Source organism: Bicyclus anynana, chromosome 23, assembly GCF_947172395.1.
Source record: "Bicyclus anynana chromosome 23, ilBicAnyn1.1, whole genome shotgun sequence".
NCBI classification, from domain to species: Eukaryota; Metazoa; Arthropoda; class Insecta; order Lepidoptera; family Nymphalidae; genus Bicyclus; species Bicyclus anynana.
In genome coordinates, this window is record NC_069105.1 from 6,208,840 (window position 1) to 6,232,793 (window position 23,954).

The window sequence follows — 23,954 nt, forward strand, 5'->3', positions numbered from 1 at the left end:
CTCTGGTGTAGCGTTGAAGGTTTAAGTAAATGGGTAAAACCTTCAACGCTACACCAATTTTAACGAAATTAGGAACAGAGACGGACTCAGATACAACCTGCTGACAAATAATAGGATACTTTAAAACCAAGAAAAGTTAACAACAAATATACTAAATCTTTGAAAGTTATTGCAAAAACCGAAATTCACGTGAACGAAGCCGAAAACGATCCAATATTTGCACATGAAAAGGACTTCAAAATTCTGGAAAAAAATATTTTGCAGAAACTAACGTCACAAACATTTCGTACATCAGAACAGGAGTAAATATTATTCAATGCATATTTTTCCCTCGTAGCCTTAATAAATAAATGTAGGCTTTTATTATTCACATGGACCTGCGATACCCAGACATGCCTACCACATTTTATAAATGCTGAATATTTGTCAGTCTATAGTCCTTATGTAAAAACGGTAGTCAGTGGTGGTGGTAACGGTAGTGTGTGGACTGTGATTTGGAAAGTAGTTTTAAGGGTTCAGATCCTCAAACGTCCATCTACAAAACGTATTTTTTATATTTTTCTCGGCATAATACGATAAATCATGTCCACAGTCATGCAGCTTCATGTCAGTCATAGCAAGCTTTCGAGAAAGGTCTCTATCGAAGGGCTGTCACGAAGCTATACTTTGGCAATTAGGGATATAATTCTCGTCCCGTAGAAAATATAAAAACATGAACAATTGAGGATCTGGACTCTTAAAACATACTACCTTTCAATGCCACCAACCACATGCCCAACTTAATAATTGGCTCCCGTACTTCTGGCCGTGATAGCCCAGTGGATATGACCTCTGCCTTCGATTCGGAGGTTCAAATCCGGTCAGGGGCATGCACTTCCAATTTTTCATTTATGTGCATTTTAAGAAATTTAATCGCGTGTCTTAAACATTGAAGGGAAAAACATTGTGTGGAAACCTGCATACCAGAGAATTTTCTTAATTCTCTACGTGTGTGAAGTCTGCCATTTGCATTGGACCAGACTGGACTATTAGCCTAACTTCGCATTCTAAGAGATTCGTGCTTTAGCCTTATAAGAAGCCTATGTCCAGCAGTGGACGTCCATCGGCTATCAATGATGATGACTATGACTTACTTCCGGAGCATGAGTTGATAAACATTCAGCCCTTATGAAATAGATAAGTATATCTGGTCATTGCAGGCCCATATTTTACATCAGTTTCGTTTAATATAGAACATGTTCAGTCAACATTACGCTTTGATGCAGAAAAGCAGGCGTGCAAAATCTCGGTGCACAGTTTGAAATAAATGGTCATTGTTTGGCGAAATTGACCAACAGGAAGTTAGCTAGCGTGGACCGGATTTAGCGCTGACTCCATTGTTTATGCTGCCGTGTAACAGCATGATTAAATTATAATTTTAAATGGCTTATTACGTATATTCCTTTTGACGCGACATCTTTAATACGTTACGAGTAGGTACGTTATGTGCTCATATTTTAGTTCCGCTTGGCTTCCGAAAATAGAGGGTAAAATTTCACTTTACTTAATTTAATTTATTTTAAAATTGAGTAATATTACAATCGGGAACTTAAACTATAGTATGCAAAGTTCGTTAATGACACTCCCATGATATGCGAGCGACGGGGGGAAAAACTGCGCGGGTGTGTAATCGTGCGTGCGGGGAAGTTAGTTGCATCAGTCGTGGGTTTTTCATTCATTGCTACACGCCCTCCAGCCCGCGCGGTCCATCAAGAATGTTACGAACGAAGTTGCCAAGCTATAACTTATCCTAATAACTACACAAACCATGCCCACTTGGAACGGTAACAAGAATACTGGCTGCATTATTTCAAGAACCTCCTCCTTTTGTTGAAGTCGCTTAAATATACTTAAACATACTTTTAAATATCGTGTCATGTCAATGGCTATAAATCCATTATTTTAAAATTTGGTTAAAAACTAATATAGTTGAGTAAAATAAAAATCCTAATTCAAAAATGTCAAAAATGATTTTGTAGATTGAATTAAAGATTTGACTTCTAGGGTTAGAAAAAAATACAAATTTAGCTATTCTGCCAAATAGCAGTGACCAAAATCACATAAACCTTAACCCCTTATAAAGGCTAATAGTAGAAACATAAATTCTAAGTACATGTATAATACGACGTGATAAAAAAAAAATCGAGCCGTGAAAGAAAGAAACAAGTGAGAGCCGTGATAGCCCAGTGATTATGACCTTTGCCTCTAACTTTTCAGTTGTGTGCGCATTTTAAGAAATTAAATATCACGTATCTCTAACGAAGAAGGAAAACATCTTAAGGAAACCTACATACTAGAGAATTTTTTTAAAAATTTGCGTGTGTAAAATCTGCTAATCTGCTGTCATTCTGACTGGAGACTCGAGCCAACTAAATATGGGTAGATAACGAACCAAAAAGAAGTCAATACTCGAAAAAACAAAAATTTACATAAACTACTTTTGTTTTTATATGAGACTCTAACTAGAGAATTTTCTTAAAAAATTGCGTGTGCGAAGTCTGCTAATCTGCTGTCATTCTCAACGAGCTTACCAATATCAACCAATATAGGTTGATAACGATCGAAAAAAGAAGTCAATACTCGAAAAAACAAAAAATTACATAAACTACTTTTGTTTTTATATGAGACTCTACATGACATCTAATATTAGAAAATTAAAAAAAACCACCAGTACAACACCAGTCAGTATAAGTTAGAAGGACAGTTTCAGCAGTTGTTACAAAATAGCTGCGACGGCACTCAGTGCATAATACGGGTGCCAGACCTTTTTCAAAAGTTTTAATGGCTTTTGTGGCTTTGCATATAATATTAGAGCCTGGAGCTAAGCTTAGCGTAATTGGATTTATTCTATAACACAACGACAACAAAACGAAGTACAATACATATAATTATAAACTACTAGGTAATATTATAAAGAAGTAAGATTAGAATTTCAGTTTAGTTTTGTTATGTTATGTTTCGATTTAGTTTTGTTAGTTTGTATATAATTGAATAGGGTAGTTGACTCATATCACAATATTAATTTCGCACAGTAAGTACCTACGTAAGTAAATAGGAAAGTAAGTATAGGAATAAGGGTCCGAACTGTATCGATATTAATTAATAAAAGTTAATGATTTCATATAAAATTTCATTTTTAAATCATGTGATTTTTCAAATTTTTTAAAGTCAAAAACGCTGTCGTCCGCTTTGTGACGTCACAATGTCGAACGTCGAACTAATTGTTAACTAATTTTATTTTTCTCAAACGCTCCGTTTGTAAGAGATTTGTTATAGTGACGTCATGAAACAGTTGAAATATAGACCATCATGGCTGACAAGCGTTTAGGCTCGTATTGTCAAAAACATATTTAAAAACTAAAATTTTCATGTAATCACGTATCAAAGAAATATGAGAAAAACATTTCAATCTACTTAGTAGAACAATAATGAATTATTTAAGACCATTAAAAAAATGTCAACTAGCCTATTTAAAAAGTTCTCAACCGATTTTAAAAATTCTTTCACCAATAAATAGCTACAACTTCAGAGTAACACAAGTAGAACCGCGTGACGTCTGCTAGTGAGAAAATCTTATCTTTATTCGATAACATTTAGGATTATTAAGACAGGCAACTAAGATATTGATTGACAGTACCAACAAAAACCAGGCATGAAGGAAATTAAACCTCGGTCATTTAATTTCCTTCAAGTCAGAAAAAGAAATCGATAGGAGTATAAAAAGCACATGGAATAAATAGTGGGCTATGGGAAGGAAACTTCCATAGAAAATTTAAAAAAAAAAGATGTACATTTGCACATTGGACATACTATGGTTATTTGGACAGGTGGAGTGACGATATATAGTTTGTAAAATTCGTTCGTAACATTCCCGAAGGTCCGCGCGGGCCGGGAGGGGGGTAGCGTAGCCACGCGCGCGATTTTACATCAGCGCAGTCCCCCCGACGCCCGCATATCAGGGGAATGTCATCAACGAACTTGCCAAAATATAGTCAGAGTTGCAGGAAAAACTTGGCAACGAACTGCCAGAGACAGAGTGGCTACAATTGGAGGAGGCTTTCACTGCTATATGCAATCTTTACAATAGTCCAGAATAAAACAAACACAAATAAAAATCAATATTAATAACATACTCGTAATATAAAGCACGCTTTATAAAATTGTATCATCACTTAGCATCTGGTGAGATTGCAGTCAATAACTAACTTGTAAAGAATAAAAAAGGCACCAAAAATATAATTATACATATAGTAATTTCATTAAAACTATTTAAACAATAAAATCTTCTCAAGCGAAAGTAACACTTCTGAATACTACCTACTTAAATTCTTAAAACTTAAGTGTGATTAAACTGAATACCAAACACCTTGTGTAACATACATGGTGCTCTCTTTTAGTCAGGTTTGCATTCCAAGTAGGCTTTTATTGTTATAGTTCACACAGACTGCGCCAAGTTTCGAGAATGCGCCACTATAATCGGGTCTATAAACATCTGTAACTGCAATAAGTGCCCCCGCAAACTGGGCGACTAACCAACGTATGTGCTGACAACCGTACATTTTCAACCGTCGACCTAAAAAATAGGTTTGTTTATTACTTGGACGTGTCTGTCTGCGGCTTTGTAGTTTTTAAACGAAGGCACAGATTATGATGAGGTACATTTTGTGTGAAAACGGACATATTTGAGAAGGTTTTTGGCTAAAATCTATGTTTAGGCATATAAAAAAAATCATCAACTCTTTTCTGATTTGAGTAGAGTAGGTGTCAAAGCACCCCTCAGATCTAATAATATAGGTACACTTAGTTTTTGCGTAATAATACTTTTAATTTAAAATAAATACATAAATAAATGTAAACTAAAATATTTAAGACTACTGTAAGTTTGTATTCTGTGTAATTTGTAATTGTTAAATTTTCTGAAGACTGTTTAGTTTAGTTCGTAAATAATTATTATTGGTTTTTGAATTTTTTTTTATAATAATAAATATTTTTTTCATTATTTTCATTTTTCAATTTGGCTATATGCAGATCACATATTGTACTTTTACTTCGGTAATATTTTCAAAATGCTACTGACCTGTAACTGATGTAGTTTCAATTAATAGCCTTCTAATCTCAGTTAAAAGGTTTTATGATCACATAGTAACCGTACACATTGTCAATTAGTCGCGAAGTCGTCGCGTTAGAGACGCAGTCAGTAAGCGAGTGATGTTGTTGTAGAAAAGTCGCTCAGTTTGCGGGATGCCTAATAGGGAAGTTATATTTGGCCCCGCAAAGCTCAAGTGGGTTCCTATTTGAAATAAAAGCTATGCAATTGCGAGAAACTGGACTAATGGATTCGTGCCGTAAGTAGTTTTAATAAAGTTGTTTATTTAGTTCATAGGCGGATTACTCTTGTTCGAAGACGCCTACTATAAAGGCCTTTGAATTACCGGCAGCGGGCTTTTTGAAGTGGAAACTTCTTTAGGCGTACTTAGAAATTTTAATAGGAGCACGTCTTAAATTAAATCCGTGAATAACTTAACTAAAATATCTGATAGTAAAAGTTGCAGAACAGAACATTATCAACCTGTCAACTCGCATTGGGGCAGCGAGGTGGGTTTCTACTTTCTTTCAAACACCAAATCTCCTCTCCTGGAGAGGGAGCCTGACCCTCTAATGAGTCATTCAAATATTAGCTGACTTAGTACTTAACACAGGTACTAAGTCAGCTAATATTTGTATCAGGTGTTAATGATAAAAATGACCTAGACGAGATGACCTAATTTGCTCTCCAAGGCACGGCGTGTAACCACCATTAAACTCGCATCATTAGCCAATGGACGTTGGGGTCCCAAAGGAGCTGGAATGGCGACCCCGCACTAGAAAGTGCAGTTTTGATCGACCCCCTACCAAGTGGACTTCCGACTTCGAGCGAGTCGCAGAGATTCACCGGATGCAGGCGGCTCAGTATTGTGATGTTTGGAAGTCCCTACAAAAGGCCTATGTCCTGCAGTGGACGTCCATCGGCTGATATGATGATGATGATGCTGAGTAACGATGAAGATTGGCACGAATACGCACTAATGATAAGAGAGACAATGAGTAGAAGAGAAATTAGAGAAAAAGATGAGAAGAGGAAGAGAAAATTCTTAAGAGGGGGGCATGAATTAATGAATTGCGGTTCTGTGTCAACTTTGTATTACCGAGGAGGTTATTTTAGTCCGTGCAAGTCGGAAATGCCCTGTCGACAGGTAGGAGTCCGTAGGGACTTATCCTCCTCAAGGAAAAAATAAAGGACTCGAACCTAGACCGAGTAACTCTAAGCCACATAAGCTTACGCCTTAACCAACGAGACCGTAGTTAAATTTCACATAAGTGCACACTCTAATTAATACGCAATCGTGTGGCTAAATTAAACAAAGGGGTAAATCCTATTTGCTGGTGTGTAACAATCCTGGGATTTGTTGCCCCGCCCTGTCCACTGTTAATTAATGCTCTGTGGTCTGTGGTAGTCGGTGAGCAAAGGTTACTGGTGTAGAATACGAGACATTGATTGGTTAGTCGGTCGGTAGTGTTTCCTAATTGACTGCCTTCTGCCCAATTACAGTTATTTATTTTTATTTTGAAAAAGAATACAAAATCTTAAGCTTAATCCTAATAACTACACAAATCATGCCTATGACGTGGAATGGTGCCAAGAACACTTGCTCTATATTTCCGTGTAGGAAAGCCAGGCTGATCCTTTCCTCATAAAAATGAGCAGAAGTCGAGGAATTAGCCTCGGTGAAATCATATTTTTGTAAAACTGAGGAATTTGATGATTTGATAACACTTTTATCAAAATCCGTTCAGTCGTTTACAAGTGGTGTTGTAAGTGGGGATGAACAGCAGTATGTTTGAAATATTATTCATCAATTCAACAAATGGGGTATGAAAGAACATGATCGTATGTATACACAATTGTACTTATATTTCTTGTATATAATCAATCGGTGAAATTGACAAAAAATATAGTGCAAGTGACAATTATGTACATCCTAATAGTACCTACAATATAAGTTAGGTTTGACTGTTGTGGATTATCAAAATTTTTAATTAAACTTGTTAGCGGGCTGACTTGGCCGTACAATTGAATAGAAGCAGGCGTTAATTGTATAAGTTTTGTCAGAAATTGATTTTTTCCAAAACAGGAACATCTTCTACATGAAAAAATGTGAACTAATTTTTTCATGTAGAATTTAGTATCTAAATACTAGGTAAGTTTATTTTTGAAAGTAGTACGTAGTAAGGAGTTACTAAGTACCTACTTAAACTATGCTTCGGTATAATATTATTTCACGTTAATTTTCCGTTAATTTTCCACCTCAGCGGTTCCCTATACACACTCGGAAAATCCTTTTCGCGTGGATGCAGTGCAAACAAGATACGGTCTGCAAAGAAAAAATAACAGAAAATGCATTTAAAATTGCTACTTAGAAGACCGGTGCAGCTCTAGAGCATTGCATTAATAAAATAATTAAAAAATAACACTTTCACGTGATAAAGTAATTATTTGTTTTTATCAATCACACCTGCCGGCTTATTTACTATCTCTGCTAGTTACATATATTGAGATTCTATGTAAAAATTTCATCCGGTGTTTACTGGTGGATATTACTCAGTAGGCAAATGAAATTTTGTTAATTGATTTAATGTTTATTTTATTAAGTTGATAATAAAGACCAAAATAGTAAATAGGCCAGCTGATGGCCCATTCGGTAATTTATATTCGGTCTATTATAATCAAATAATTTTTCATCCCACTATCCCACTAATATTATAAAGGCGAAAGTTTGTGTGTGTGCAAGTATGTTTGTTTCTCTATTACGCTGCGTATACTGAAGCGAAGTTGGAGAATAATCCAGCTGATTGCCTCAATCAATTATAATGCACACATGTGCACACTGTGCATCGTAAGATTTTTTATTTTTTTTATAGCCTATTATAAATAGGCTAATGATAGTGAAAGTTTGGATAAAAATGCCATTGTTGGTCGAAAGGCCACAACAAAAGGCTGGTAACTGCTGGTCAGCGTTCAATGCCCTTATGCATTGAAACCACTTTCACCACGAATAATCTCATTATTCGGTGTCGGGTATTTGTTCGCTCCCGCCGTGACTGTTGGGTTCTATTCAATTCAAATCAAAAGTTTCTTCATTCAAATCGATGTTTGTCCTTACAGTAAGGGTGACGTTTAATAAGTTAATAACATGTTCTTATATATGGATATTATTTTGCTACTTATAGACAGACGCCCACGTCTCTGTTTGCGTCTCATTATTTTTAGGGTTCCTTACCTTGAAAGATAAAAACCGGAGTTCCGTAGTTTAAATTAGCTAGTTTAAATCAAATCAATCAAATCAAAATCAAAAATCATTTTTTTCAAGTAGGCTCAGTTTACAAGCACTTTTGACACGTCAGTTGACTATTTGTTTTTATTATTATTAGTTGACTACCACCGGTTCGGAAGGCAGGTTCTGCTGAGAAGAAACCGGCAAGAAACTCAACAGTTGCTCTTTTTAAAAAATCATACAACATTGTAATTTACAATTGATGGCAACATTACAATTTCTTATAGTTTTACTATAAATACCGATAACGATACTTCACACTATGGGATAGACGATGAAAAAATCATCCTGAATTTGCAAGTATGACAGACGAACAGACGGACATGACGAAACTAAAAGGGCTCTTTGTGGACCCTAAAAATAGAACTCAAAGGATTCGTTTGTTGTTCGACAAGGCGCTTTATATCGGGGACCCGTGGAGATGTTGAGTTGAAATTAAAACTATATGTAGCTACTCAGGTCTACAGTCCCTTGAAGCTGTCAAAAAATCGAACTACAATGATGTGGTGCCTTTGCCGCAAAAATCGCAAATTTTGACACTCAAGGAAATAAAAATTTATAAGGTACTTACTTCACGTTGACCTAGATCGATGACATTTGGCATCTAATATCGTCTTACACAACCAGTAAAAGGAAGTAATGAGAATACTACACATTTGTAATTAAATCATCACAAATATTGTCTTCATTTAAAGAACGCAATCAAGTAATTATAAATTACGAAAATCTCGGTTTTTTTTATAATAATCTTTACGTTGGAAAACTGAATAATTTATGCAGACCTAGGACTTTATACAGGCAAACCAAGATACGTACGGATGACCAAAAACTGATCTATACTACTTAATATTAGTCGTTATCAACCCATATTCGGTTCACTGCTGAGCTCGAGTCTCCTCTCAGAATGAGAGGGTTTAGGCCAATAGTCCACCACGCTGGCCCAATGCGGATTAGCAGACTTCACACACGCAGATAATTAAGAATTCTCTGGTATGCAGGTTTCCTCACGATGTTTTCCTTAACCGTTTGAGACACGTGATTTTTAATTTCTTAAAATGCACACAACTGAAAAGTTGGAGGTGCATGCCCCAGACCGGATTCGAACTCACACCCTCCGGAACCGGAGGCAGAGGTCAGATCCACTAGGCTATCACGTGTACTCAATATTATAAAGAGGTAAACTTTGTGGTGATATACTACTTGCTAAACCGATTATGAACGTTCTTTTACCACTAGAAAGCCACGTTATTAGTGAGTGTCATAGACTATATTTCATCCCCGTATTTTACGAGAAGTATAGATAATACAGAACCTTGAAAAGGAAAACCTTAATTAGTGTAGTTAAGAAGTTTACACGATTTCAATCAAAGACAAGAAAGTTGTGTAACAAATTAATTGTCTCCAAGACACATAAATCGATGTCCCTTTGTTGAGGTCGAAGTTGTTCTTCGTAGCCGCAGCGTTACCTACTTGTATACCTACTTGTTACCACAGGGAACGTCTCTGTTTGAAACTGAGCAGGTATTCTCTGGGGTCCCATTTGGGTTTAAACTTTGGGTTTTGTTTGGGGCAATTTGTGTGATTAGAACATACATTAAGTTTTGATTCGACCCTATCACAGATGTATTGAGGTTTTTAATTACTTCAAAAGTTAGGAAGTAAATTAGTGTGAGGGAGTCAAAATCCTATACGATTCTGGGTTCGGTTCCCGCTCGTTTTCATTTACTTAATCTTTTTAACATAAAAATGGAATAATCGAATATGATGATATGTTGAACACTGACTTGTTGTTTAGAGCGCTTGAACTAGAATAGGCTCTCGGTCCTTCTTGAGTTGACTGACAAGTGACAGTTAATAGCTGACAGCTGACAGCTGATGACGTGTGGAAACGTCTGAACAAATCTCCTGATTTATGTCATAGAATAATCTATACATTTTGTCGATACTTGTGATGACACTATAGAAATTAGAAAGACTATGGAACATGCCGCCGACCTTAAAATAACCTAGCTTATTTTAAAGTGATAGCTTGATACATACATAATGAATGATAGACACATGATTCATCATCATCATCATATCAGCCGGTGGACGTCCACTGCAGGACATAGGCCTTTTGTATGGACTTCCAAACATCACGATACTGAGCCACCTTCATCCAGCGAATCCCTGCGACTCGCTTGATGTCGTCAGTCCATCTGGTGGGGGGTCGGCCAACATTGCGCTTACTAGTGCGGGGTCGCCATTCCAGCACCCCGCCCATTGCCACTTCAGCTTCGCAACTCGTTGAGCTATGTCGGTGACTTTGGTTCTTTTGCGGATCTCCTCATTTCTGATTCGATCACGCAGAGATACTCCTAACATAGCTCGTTCCGTCGCCCGCTGTGTGACTCTGAGCCTTCTTATGAGGCCCATAGTAAGCGACCAAGTCTCGGAACCATGGTTAACGAATGATAATCCCATCTGCATTCCCACGGGAATGTGAACTACGCGGGTGAAATCGCATTACGACTGCTAGCATGTAACGAATAAAAATGTTACATCACCACAAAGCTTCTAATTCATAAAATATGAACGCAAGAACAATTTGTGTGTTGTATTATCACAAAGGATGTCCGTAATCATCATTAACCACGTAGAAGCGAGTTGTTGAAGAGAAAAACACGGTAAAATGATACGTGCTCCATGTAACGAGCGACCATTTGTTACGGAGATTATTGCGAGCAGACAGACATACACAACTCATGTATCACGCACAGAGCTTACAGCGATAAGGCTGCCTCTGCATGCTTTAACATTTCTGTACTGAATGTGGGTCATATCATGGAATCTAAAGGAAAGGAAAGGGAATGCCCACCGGCCCATAGAATGCCGGCCCAGGGAACCCAGATATTATTACCCCCGTATAAAAGTATATGGACATGATAGTATGATGTATAAATAAGGATCTGGTTAATTAAAGTAAGTATATTTCTTGAAGAAAAATACATTTTTTATCACTCTTCTAGGGCAAAATGTTTGCCGGTGTACCAAAGCGGCGAAGTAAGCTGTATTATTTTTTTCTGTTACCAACATTTTTAACAAACAAGTAAACGAACAAACAAACATAAGTTTTCAAAAAATATCGTAAAACTCAGGCTGTATGGTCAACGATCTTAGCTCGTCTCCGTTGTAGACAAATTATTAAAGATTAATTAAAAATGCCGTAAAACGTTGTAGCAAATGTAGTTATTAAATAATAATTAATTTACTATTATAAAGTAGTTAGGCAGTAACCTTCAATCGTTTAACTAAGTTAACTTGACAAGTAAGTAAGTAATATACTTACTTAGTTAAATTACAAGAAATATTATTAGCAAACAAAATACACATCGGAATATTTATTATATTAAAAAATTACCTTGTCTAGTTTGAATTACAACTAAGTAAACTCGTGAATATTACGCCGCCGAAATAATCATGCAATAAGGATTCGCGTCTCAGTGGGTTTCGACGAATACACGAGAAAGTTTTCTTATTGATCTAAAGATGCCTCAATGATATTTTATACTTTGGATAGGTCACTAGAACATCAAAACTGAGGCGGACCAATATGCATAATTCTCTCAACTTCATTTAGTTGCTTATTAAACAACGAAAGTTATTTAAACACAATACCTAAATATTGTCTACAATGTCAAGTTGTGTGTTTAGGAATTGTAAAAACTAGAGACAAATATCTTAGCATTCAATGGATTCACCGTGCGGGTGATGCGTCCATCGCGTGGTAGAGAGAAAATCTCCGAGCAGAGTCCTGAACTTGTGACTACAGGATGTAGGGTTAAGGAATTCCTTAACATATTACATAAATACATAATGTAAGTAATGTGGATTCGCTAAATTCGGATCACTTTTTGCGGTGATTTTGTAGGCACGCAACATATCTATCGCATAAAATAATCAATGAGATGCCCTATTTTTAACCGGGACGAATGATTTTCATCTAAGTTCCTATGCATACGAAAGCTCAAGGGGGCAATGACATTGAGATATTATGTGCTAGAGATACGTACTAGAGAAGCTGATCCAAAGTAAAATCATGAGGCAACGTAAAAAAAGAATCTTCAGATTCAGTTATCTGTTTTTAAGGCTAAAAACAGTAGGGAGAATTATTCGCTAATTTGCTTTACCGCTAAACTATTCATACTATTAAAATAAGCGACACTAGATCGCTTATAGGTACTATGTTTTTTTCTTACGAATTAATTACTATTATTAATTAATTATTACTACTACGCCATTAATTACTAACATGGTGCATGACATAGTACCTAAATTAGCAAAAAAGTATGAAATGCGGCGATATCGCCGCAGTTGAAAAGAACGTATGTATCTTCTTTAGTCAATCAAAACAAAAGAAACGTGTTCGTCTCGGGACACTTGGCAGAAGTGATAACTTAAACCTACTGCAATATGCGTGAGAGAAAGGGAAGCCAGACAAAGTAGCACCGTAACGCGTTACGTTACGCAGCGGTTTACCCACCCATAAGTTATTACACAAAAATCTAGATTATGATTTTCCACAAAAAATAAAAAAGGAACAGATGCTGTTTCCATCACCTTTTACAAAATGATGAAGTTAAAATATTGCTTCAGTCCAATTTTCACAAAACAAAACTTCTTATTTGCTCAAAATATTGCTTAAATCTTTGATAACTCACTCAAAAGTTGTACGTATATTTATTACAAAGTAGTTTGTTTGACTTACGCTACAAATAAGTCAAATCAGCCTTAGGCATGACTACATAAACAAGTTTCCAATTAAATAAACATTGTTCCAGTTGTTTTTCATTCAGTAAATATTTACTGAATCATATTATGATGAATATCAATTTAGAAGGTAAATACAAAATACAACTAATGAAAACCACAATATACCTATTCCACCTAAACGTATTTTTATACGCAAAAACGACTATTACGTCAGCCACACACAGTCAAGTATTCGTCATCAACCCATATTCGGCTCACTGCTGAGCTCGAGTCTCCTCTCAGAATGAGAGGGGTTAGGCCAATAGTCCACCACGCTGGCCCAATGCGGATTGGCAGACTTCACACACGCAGAGAATTAAGATAATTCTCTGGTATGCAGGTTTCCTCACGATGTATTCCTTCACCGATTGAGACACGTGATATTTAATTTCTTAAAATGCACACAACTGAAAAACATGCCCCGGACCGGATTCGAACCCACACCCTCCGGAATCAGAGGCAGAGGTCATATCCACTGGGCTGGCAGTCAAGTATATTGGCTGGATATTCTGCAGCGCGACTCGCGCATTAACAGTTCCGTACCATTATCTATAAAAACTGCAAAAAGTCACGCTTGTTTTACTTAAGGGAATTTTATTGCATACTTTAAAAATATTTCTTTAATTGTTTTTTTTTGGTATTTGTTGTTCTATCGGCAACAGAAATACATCATCTGTGAATTTTTCATGTCTAACACGGTTCATGAAATACAGTCTGGTGACAGATGGACGGACGGACGGATGGACAGCGGAGTCTTAGTAATAGGGTGATAGGGTCCCGTTTTACCCTTAGTGTACAGAACTCTAAAACTATCGAAACCATAGCGATATTTCGATATGTATTTCACTGCCTACATTTTTAAACGCGCTGCAGATTTGACGGTTTACTTGACCGTGTGTGGCTAGCGTGTATTATGTCTCACTGTCTGACACGATAAGATAGAGAAAGACAGCGAGACGGATTTTGAAACTTATGCTGTCGAATGAAAAAATACCCTATACAATAGAATGATCAATATTCTGCGATAGTTCCTCTTTGGTGTCCTACCAAAATAATACACCACAATAATATTTAGGGCCGGGTCCACTAGGGTTGCCAACCGTACTATAATATATAGTATAATAGATATAATATATTATACTATAAGCATATTTAGGGTCGGCATCGCATCAGTAATTTCTAATAATACTCAAGATAAATGGCGTCATATGTTTATAAATATTTAAAAACTGTTCTCAAAAACAAAAGAAATAAGATGGAGTATTTTTTTATTGGTTATTATTGAATATTATATTAATTTACGTATTTGTTGTTAATTTTAAATTTTGAAATACAAATTATGAAAAAAGTTTGTAGGTATATGCAGATGTCAAGGAGATGCGTGACTTTTGTTTTTTTTTTTGTAGGTTGCACCGGCTTCAGCGCGCAGTTTGTGAAGACTCCCTCTGGTTACTCTGTGACTAAGTAATATAAAAAGTAAGATTTGAGTTTTCATTTTGATTTTATGACTTAACCCAAAATCTACTCAACCGATTTCAAAAATTCTTTTAACATAAGAAGGCTACATTATCGGGGAGTAACATGGACTATATTCTATCCCCGTATTCCCACAGGAAGGGGAAATTACGCGAGTGAAACTACGAGTCTTCAAGTTATATCATAGAACAATCTAATCGATTACATCCATTTAGATTGTAAAATCAATAATGATTGACCCAAAAACATAAATTATAGTTTTAAAACTAGAATAATATAATCTAGAACATATTATGCTCTCTAGAATCAAGTTCTGTGTATAATTTTTGCATAATTATCGAAGTGTAACGCATGTGCATGCATTTTATATGGAGTTGCATTGATTACGTTCGATGCATTGTTGAAATTGCATCAATACCACCTAAGTAGACTAATTGTTTGAAATTCACAAAGGAAAATCGACTTAATGATCTTCTACATTACAAAGTAATTTGTGTGTTTCGAATAGATACCTTCCTACCTACCCAGAAAGTTTTTTAAAAGTAAAATTTTAGAATGTAAAATCCTACTAATATTATAAACGCGAAAGTTTGTATGGATGTTTGTTACTCTATAACGCCGCTACTACTAAAGCGATTTGGCTGCAATGTGGAATGGAAATGGGTTTTACTCTGGATTAACACATAGGCTTTTTTATCCCGAAAAAATCCATGGTTTCCCGAGATTTGCGAAAACTGATGATTTTGAATATATGAATGTTTGTTACTCTTTCACGCCTCGACTATTGAACCGAATTAGCTGAAATTTGGTATTGAGATATAATATAGCATGGATTAACACATAGGCTACTTTTTATCCCGGAAAAATCCATGTTTTCCGAGGGATTTGTGAAAAACTAAATTCTACGCGGATGAAGTTGCGGGCGTCCGCTAGTAAACTTTAAGATGTAAATGTATTCTTAATAGTTTTTTACGTGGGGAAATCCTCATGATGTATACCTTCTCGCCACGAGGAGGCAAGACGATTATGTCTGACTTCAACCGACTAAAACCCCACGGTGTTCCGACTCGTCGCCTGATGACTGGGCCATGGGAGTTTCTTGTCGGTTTCTTCTCAGCAGAACCAGCCTTCCGAACCGGTGGTAGAATCTTTACAAATAGTCAACTGACGTATCAAAAGTGCTTAAACTGAGCCTACTTGAAATATATGAATTTTGAATTTTTTTGAATTTTGGGAATGTTTTCTGACGCGACCGCAAGGCGCAATCCAGCTATCAGCACCCGAACATCAGGAGGGCTACTATCAACTTTAACCTAGCGATCCAAATCCGACGCTATTCAACTTCGGTGCCTATATTGAATCGCTTTTAATTCGTACCATGACATCTCCTAAACTGAATAGCATTTGAATCGTCTATTGTGAATGAATGATCGACATTTGTCTCTGATCTGCGGTTGAATAGCAATATGTTTGAGAGAGACAACGCTACAAAAAGTCAAAAGAAAAGCGCGAACTTTGAATTTACTTTGGTTTTAACTTAAAATTGTTAGTTTATCTTTAATATTATAGTTAAATTACTTAACAAAGAATGTATGCTGTTAGTATAATATCAGTTACGATTTATTACGCAGTGTAGGTGGACTGACAGAAGTACCTACCTACCACTTCAATACAAGAATTTCAAGTGGTAGTTTTTACAGAGAAACACGAGACTTAGAGGTAGTTCGCCACATCTAAGTTTACACTTCTTAAGCCAGAACATTTGGCCCTAATATTTTGTCAAAAAGTTGTTTAAATATATATTATTTTATGAAACTTTTGTCTGGCACAGAATGCACAATGTACCTATTTTTTATTAATACACTGCACTTACCTACTACACGCATTGCATTTTAATTACTTTACTAAATACACTGCACCACATTACGCACTTTTTTGTTTACGCACATACGGCTTATAAAATTAGCACAACTTCTATAGACATCCACTATAAATCAAACAAAGGATCCTTTTGTTTCCAAATGAAGCGTCGTCTTTGTTTACGCGTACTTACTATTTATTTCACTATCGTTTTTCATAAAATCGAAAAGTATTATTTATCAAACATCACTACAAGCTTCCAGAAATTATTTATTTACCAATACTAATACTAATTTATTAATTTTTAATCAATTATAAGTAAAATACGTGAAAACGATTCAGTTCCAGCCACAATATAAGTAACTTTATTTGGTCGGCTCAGTTTGACAGCTTAACGATTCAGTTTAGGTTACAAGATGACTTCATAGTACGAGAAGGCGTATGAATGGATTCCGTTAGCGACTCAGTTTAGGTTATTTTTCGCTTCAGCGTCAATTGGTCGGATATAGGACTTCGTGGTACGAAAAATCGAAGCAGTTCAGTTTAGGTCTGCAGTTGAGTCGCTATTATAGTTGATGGTAGGTATGCAGGCTTTTCTTCGGTATTGTTAAAACAGTCTTCGATTCGATAGTCTTAATTGTTTTAAAAAGAAATTTAAAAACTAAGTATTGCTTTGCAAATCCTTATTTACCTTGCATCTTCTTTACCTCGAGTTAGGTAGTGGTTTTGTTTTTTGTTCTATACACATAGGTATTTCGTTTTCATGTAGTCTAACTTTAATCTAAATTTCATATTGTTCGTCTTTGTACATAAGAAATCTGTATTATTATCCATAGTGCATGCTGTGACAACCAATAAGTGGGTCTGCAATAATTGCGATAAGTTATATATTTCAATATATTTTATTGTAAGTTTGTTATTGTAACATGTTGGTTTCCTGTTAAAATAAATAAAGACTGTTTAAATAAACAACTTGAGGACTTAATATCTTCGATGGGCGACAAAATTCTTTGAAAAATTAAACCTTAAACTTCTCAGAAAAAGCGAAAGAAAAAAAAAACACTTTATTGTAAGTACTTAAAGCCCTACATTCAACAAACATTCTACTAATAAGTAAAGTAAGTCTACAGTGAATAAGTAGGTATAATACCTATACCTGAGGTATTGTTTCACGGTATTGAGGTAGCGTCGGCTTCTTTATAGCTTATATAACTTGTATTCATCATATTCATGTGAATTCATCAGGTAGGCAAAAATTATAATAGCTATCTTTTGTTGGGGTCTAATTTCAAAACCATGTGGAATAGAAGTAGGCGTTAGTTCGCGCAAGTTACTTATGAAAATCTTATCTTTAAATATGATAAATATTGCCGTTCCAATCTAACTAGTCGAAATAGTCTGTGTTAGGGGTTGGTACGACAATAGACCAGCGGGTAGGGATCGAACCACCACCGCTCGGTGATGAGTCCAGCCCCTTTACCACTAAGCTATTGAGGCCAAATTGAGGCTACATAGTTATAAAATGTTTGGAATTTGAGATTCGAGAGATCGAGATTCGAGAGAATTAGATACCTATAGTCAAATTGAGTAGGTATTTTAAACTATGTAAACAAACAAAAACAGCTGACTCAGGGGTGCTCAACATTTTATCATTATTTACGAATATTATCATGAAATAAAACTTCCTGTGATAAACAAATATTTTTTTAATTCTATATTCCTATATAATATATTCTGTTATTTATCAAACAGATAATGCTTCACTTATATTAAGGGTTCCGTAGGCAATAAAGAACTCTTATAGTTTTGTTTCTTTATTATGTAGAAGCAAGCATAAGGTTTCCTCGACATATTTAAATACATTAATCAAAACGGTTTTCTCGGAGGACGATAAGGGTGATTGATTCGTACGTTTCTTTTTTGGTGACGGAAACAATAGCAACGCGGAATAACTGCTCCGGCTAGTACCAGGCTCCGGTTCACTAATTTTCGTACTAAACTAAATAAAATTAATTAATTAAACTGATAAAAAACCCGACTGCATAAATGATAAAAAAACTGAAAAGAAAAAAAAGCTCAGTCCAGAAGTGTAGAAAACAATTAGAAAACAGTCGGGACCTATTATATTGAATAGAATGATTTTCGTCTACATTTTTTATTAGGTTTTCGACGACTTTAGTTTGATCAATTTTTATATCATTTATGCCGGGTTTTTATATTTGTTTAATTAATTAATTTATTTCACACTTTTTAGTTGCGATAGATGGTGAATTTCGGATTTATTGGTTACGTTTGTTACAAAGTACGATAATGTATACCTAAGTCCAACCGAAATTAAGTAAATATTCAAAAAATCTACGCAACCCTCGGTGGCCGAATCCGACTCGCACTTGTCCGATTTTTATAATCAATATATTTCTTTTAGTCTATTTTAGGTGTTTTATAACTACACTTCATAAACCTCGCACCTTATAGTCGTCCGCCTCGCGTATTATGTATAGACTTAATTAATATTAGAATTAATAAATAACGTTTTCCTAATTGTAGTTTTTTTAACATGGCCATGATATACTATTTTGAAATTCTCACAAAAATCCCTTGAATTTGATTCGCATGTTGCAATATTCACAAAAAAAAACTTCACCCCGATTCTATAGCGTCTCACAGTCGTCTTGTTGGTTTTTTTTTTCTAATTTCACCTATCTAAGAACACTTGGGTTATTAAAACAAATCTAACGTTATCTGAATTACGTAAATCCGTTCAACGGTTTGGAAGATATGAGGTAATAAAGAATATTACATACATACATACAAGATACGCGCGAAAACATAACCCTTCTTGCAGTCGGGTAAAAACAGTAAACAAACAACAAATACACTATAATTAACAATAACAACGAAACGAGAACAAAACGAAATAACAAAAATTACAAGGGAAGAAAATACGCACGACAGACTGAATTTAGTTAACGAATCATTAACGAATACTGATATATAAGTAGGAGTATTAGTCATAGACAGCAAATAAAGTAGTGTTCTGTGCTGTGAAGTGTGAACTGTCAAATGTCAAATCTTCTTTCACTTATTAATACAAAATCAAAAAAATTATCATAGTATATGGTAATTCTGCAATAAATGAAAGGTTAAATTCACATTAAAATAAAAGAAATTATCGTTTTAATTACAACTTCTTTCTTCTTTTGATATGAAAATACGACATTTATAAAATAATTAAAGTTATAATTTAATTTTATAAATGCACATTTAATACCCATAAAACTCAATATCTTTATTTTTCATAATGGTTTGTGACTCATGTCTGCTTGGGTTCTTTTTATGTCGTTTGTATTGTTTTTGTGCAAACTCTATATATTTAACATAGACGAATTAGAAATGGAAATGGATCGCACCCAAATGCAGCAACAAAATTGTCTGTCGTTTTTGAAGGGTACGAGGTAAACTCAGTCATCGATAATATTTAACAAAAATAAATAATAAAATATTTAACAAGAATAATATAATCTGTACACAGAATATTAAATTAATGAATCGATGTTTTGCTGTTTGTTCGTTCGTTAGAAGAATAGTATCTATTTTTCTTTTAGATATTGTTTTTATTACAAATTTATTATTTATTATAATTATGTTTTTGATGACCTCCGTGGCGCAATGGTATGCGTGGTGGATTTACAAGAAGGAGGTCCTGGGTTGGATTCCCGACTGGGCTGAATGAGGTTTTCTTAATTGGACCAGGTCTGGCTGGTGGAAGGCTTCGGCCGTGGCTAGTTACCACCCTACCGGCAAAGACGTACCGCCGAGTGATTTAGCGTTCCGGTACGATGCCGTAACCGAAAGCGGTGTGGATTTTCATCCTCCTCCTTACAAGTTAGCCCGCTTCCATCTAAGACTACATCATCACTTACCATCAGGTGAGATTGTAGTCAAGGGCTAACTTGTAAACAATAAAAAAAAAATCTTAGATTGCATCATCGCTTACCATCAGGTGAAACTGAAATCGAACGTCACGTCATCTTTTAGTGAATTAGAAGTTGTTGACCATTTTTCATGCCATTGAACTACTTACTACACAAACCGGAATGATTAGGGAGTTTTTTCAGTCGACGAAAACGATTACAACAATGAAACATCGATACGATATAAGTATACACGCGTTAGATCGTTGATCGATTGACAGAGAGGTAACGTCTTGCGAGGCAGGTCCTTCTATAATTAGTCCAAGATAATTAATTAATTGTATGTGAATCCGGGCTCAAAAGGGCTAGAACCCAGAGCCGTAAAACTTATTATTAAAAATAAAATGTATGTGAATCGAAACGAAAAGTGTCGCCTAAAAGAACCTTTTTGAGGAGTGATATTGTTGTGTAAAAAGCCTAAAGTTGTGGACTATAGGTAATAAACTTCAGGAATTATCAAATGATAGATATGTATAGATAGGTGCTACGTAAATACGAAGCAAATGGGATTTTACGTAAAAATATTTTACAAGCAAGTAGCTATAGTTGTAAAATATTTGACAAGTAAAAAAACCCAAGTAATTTTCTGTAGAAAAATATTTGTCTATAAAACCAAGATGGCGACGAAACATTAATTTCCTAAATTAAAAATCACAGACAAAGAAATGGCACAGGTGCTCCGAAGAGCCGCGGACTCCTATCCCCCGGATATTGTTTAAAAAAAATAAACCGGTTATACCTGTCTCGTTCAGCGTACTACAGACGTGCCAACTGGTGAGTGTTGAACTCGAGTCGGCAAACTAGTTTTTTGCAAATACGAGAAAAGGTAGGTATAATTGGATGCAATCTTTGGCTAGCAAGTAGGTAGATGGTTGTTACAAGTCTCCAAGAGGATATTATAAGAGTGTACAAAATACAACTCTTCGATTTAAGATAACGTGCGAATATAAAACCTATCAAAAAAATTATTTTCATATTTATAGGCACTGCTAAAATTAATATCTACTTACTTGTGACTACGACAAAAACATATTATTTAAAGGATTTCGTTCCATTTTTTAAGTGTCTATGCATTTTTTTTCAATAACAAGAATCGAATTTATATATGAGTTTACATAATCACATTTAATGCAAATAAGCAGCTCCTAAACATTATTTTTATTAATTAAAACCTACTCCTACTGTCACACCTGGAGTTCTTGACGTATTTAGTTTGAAACAACTTATATTACAACTTACATTAAAATGTGTACCGTGCCATGTAAAGATGGCGTTATCTGATCCCTTTTGGAGGCAAAATGGTTGAAAATGGTCCCTCATTAATTCGTAGTGATTCATAATTTCATTCAAATTTCAAAATACCCAACTTAAGAGATCCGTTTTATCCTAAGAATTCAATTTATAAAATGGAATTCATAATAAATTCTTAAGAGATTTTTCTATTAAATACGCTGAGCTGTCTTCAACCTTTCACAGTGAATAATGATGTAAAAAAATTAAGATTAGCATTTATCTTACAAATAATATTGTGATTGGCTTTACGGCGTAATACCTACGGCACATATTTTTACTGTGCCTACGGCCCCTACGGGAAAGAATAAAGATAGAAAAAAAATATAATAAGTAGGTAAGTACATGAAAGATCTTATTGGCATCAGGGTATTTCTATTTATTACATGAGTAAAACCGAGAATACACACCTTATTACAACAGCAAAACAGGCGATATGAAGTCAAAAATCACCACAAAACACATTCCTTACAAGGTACACTTAACTTAGCCCAATACATGTATATCTATGACACAAACAGCATTTTCTTGTTCACAAGATGAATCACCGAAGAATGCACCGTAATACACTTTAGAACACACAAAAACTTACATTACAAGCACTGAAACACTCCTTCTTACTAACTGTCCGATTTTTAATTTGTTCGAACAATATTTTTACAGTATTTTCGACAACACAAAAGTTTTACGGCCGCGGAAAAACTGACACGAACACCCCACTATACATCTACCGAACGACTGCTCGGCCGCGCTGTCAAAAATATAACCCTGACAAATAAAGAGAACCCACGCGGCCTGCGGTTCCTTGTTAAAACACGACACTTTTAAACTCGGTCGGGTTTTCACTGGCAAAACTATAAACAAAACTTGAGAAAACTTTTGTTTTGAATTGTTTAAACGTTCTCTTTACAGTTAAAACACTTCTCTGAATATAAGAACTCATAAATAAAGGCCCGCGCGTGTTGTTTAAGAGTTAATATCGGGTTAAAATCACGTTTTGTTTACGGTTATGGGCATGATCGCAGCACACAAGTGAAGTGTGTACAAAACAACGATTTGCTAAAAGCGGACCTATTGAATGCGGTACCAACTTCACGCGTAACTGAGATGTCGATTACCTGCTTGTTTTTTTGTATAGCCAACGTTTTTGTATAAAAAGTAACTGTACAATATAATAACAGACCTCTTGTACAATGGAGAATTTAAGACGTGTCTAAGAGGCTTAGAAATACTTACTAGCTCCAAGCTCCTTAATTTGTTGTCTGTAATTTTATGTTGTAGGTAGGTAGGTAGTACCTACGTAAGTAGATTTAGGAACAAGTAAAGTGTAGGGCGGTGAAAGCCCATCGAATATGACCTCTGCCTTCGATTCCGGAGGGTGTAGGTTCGAATCCGGTCCGGGGCATGCACATACAAATGCACATATATCTGTTGAATGAAGTTGAACTTCAGTTATGTGCATTTGAAGAAATTAAATATCACGTGGATGAAGGAAAAAGATCGTGAGGAAACCTGCATACCTGAGAATTTTCTTAGTTCTTTGCGTGTGTGAAGTCTGCCAATCCGCAATGGGCCAGCGCAGCGTGGTGGACTATTAAATTAGGCTAAACCCTCTCATTCAGAGAGGAGACTCGAGCTCAGCAGTGAGCCGAATATGGGTTAATAATGATGAATGATGATGATGATGATTATGATGGTAATGATGATTACCTAAGCAGGAGACAAAAAGGCACCGACATAACTCAGCGAATCGCGAAGTTGAAGTGGCAATGGATGAGGCACATAGTTCGAAGAGCCGATGAACGTTGGGGTCCCAAGGTGCTGGTATGGCGACCCCCCACTAAACTGACCGAGGTCCTAGCAAGGAGCCGCTGGATGCTATTAGCAACATATAAGCGATTTTTTGTCACGGAGAAATCCATTGTTTCCGAGGGATTTGTAAATAAAATAATTTTACGCTGATGAAGTCACGGGCGTCTGCTAGTAATAAATATTTTTTTTTCCGTATGGGTTTCAATGGGAGAGGGGCGCCGTAAAAAACTTGACCAGGGGCGCTGGTAGTGCTAAATCCGTCACTGGACATTACTACTACTAATTGTTCCATATTTCCTTTTCGCCACCAATAAGTATTAGATACTTACCTACAGTTAAG

At 35.6% G+C, this 23,954-nt stretch overlaps 1 protein-coding gene across 2 annotated transcripts in view; it reads right to left on the reverse strand.

Annotated features, from left to right (window-relative positions):
- The window catches only part of LOC112055120 (uncharacterized), a 266,259-nt gene extending 243,442 nt beyond the window's left edge, over positions 1 to 22,817 (reverse strand). For both annotated transcript variants that reach the window (XM_052888599.1, XM_052888600.1), the window contains exon 1: positions 22,213 to 22,817. The gene's annotated coding sequence lies outside the window, so the exon portion shown is untranslated. The remainder of the gene's footprint in view (positions 1 to 22,212) is intronic.
- Between the last annotated feature and the right edge of the window lie 1,137 nt (positions 22,818 to 23,954).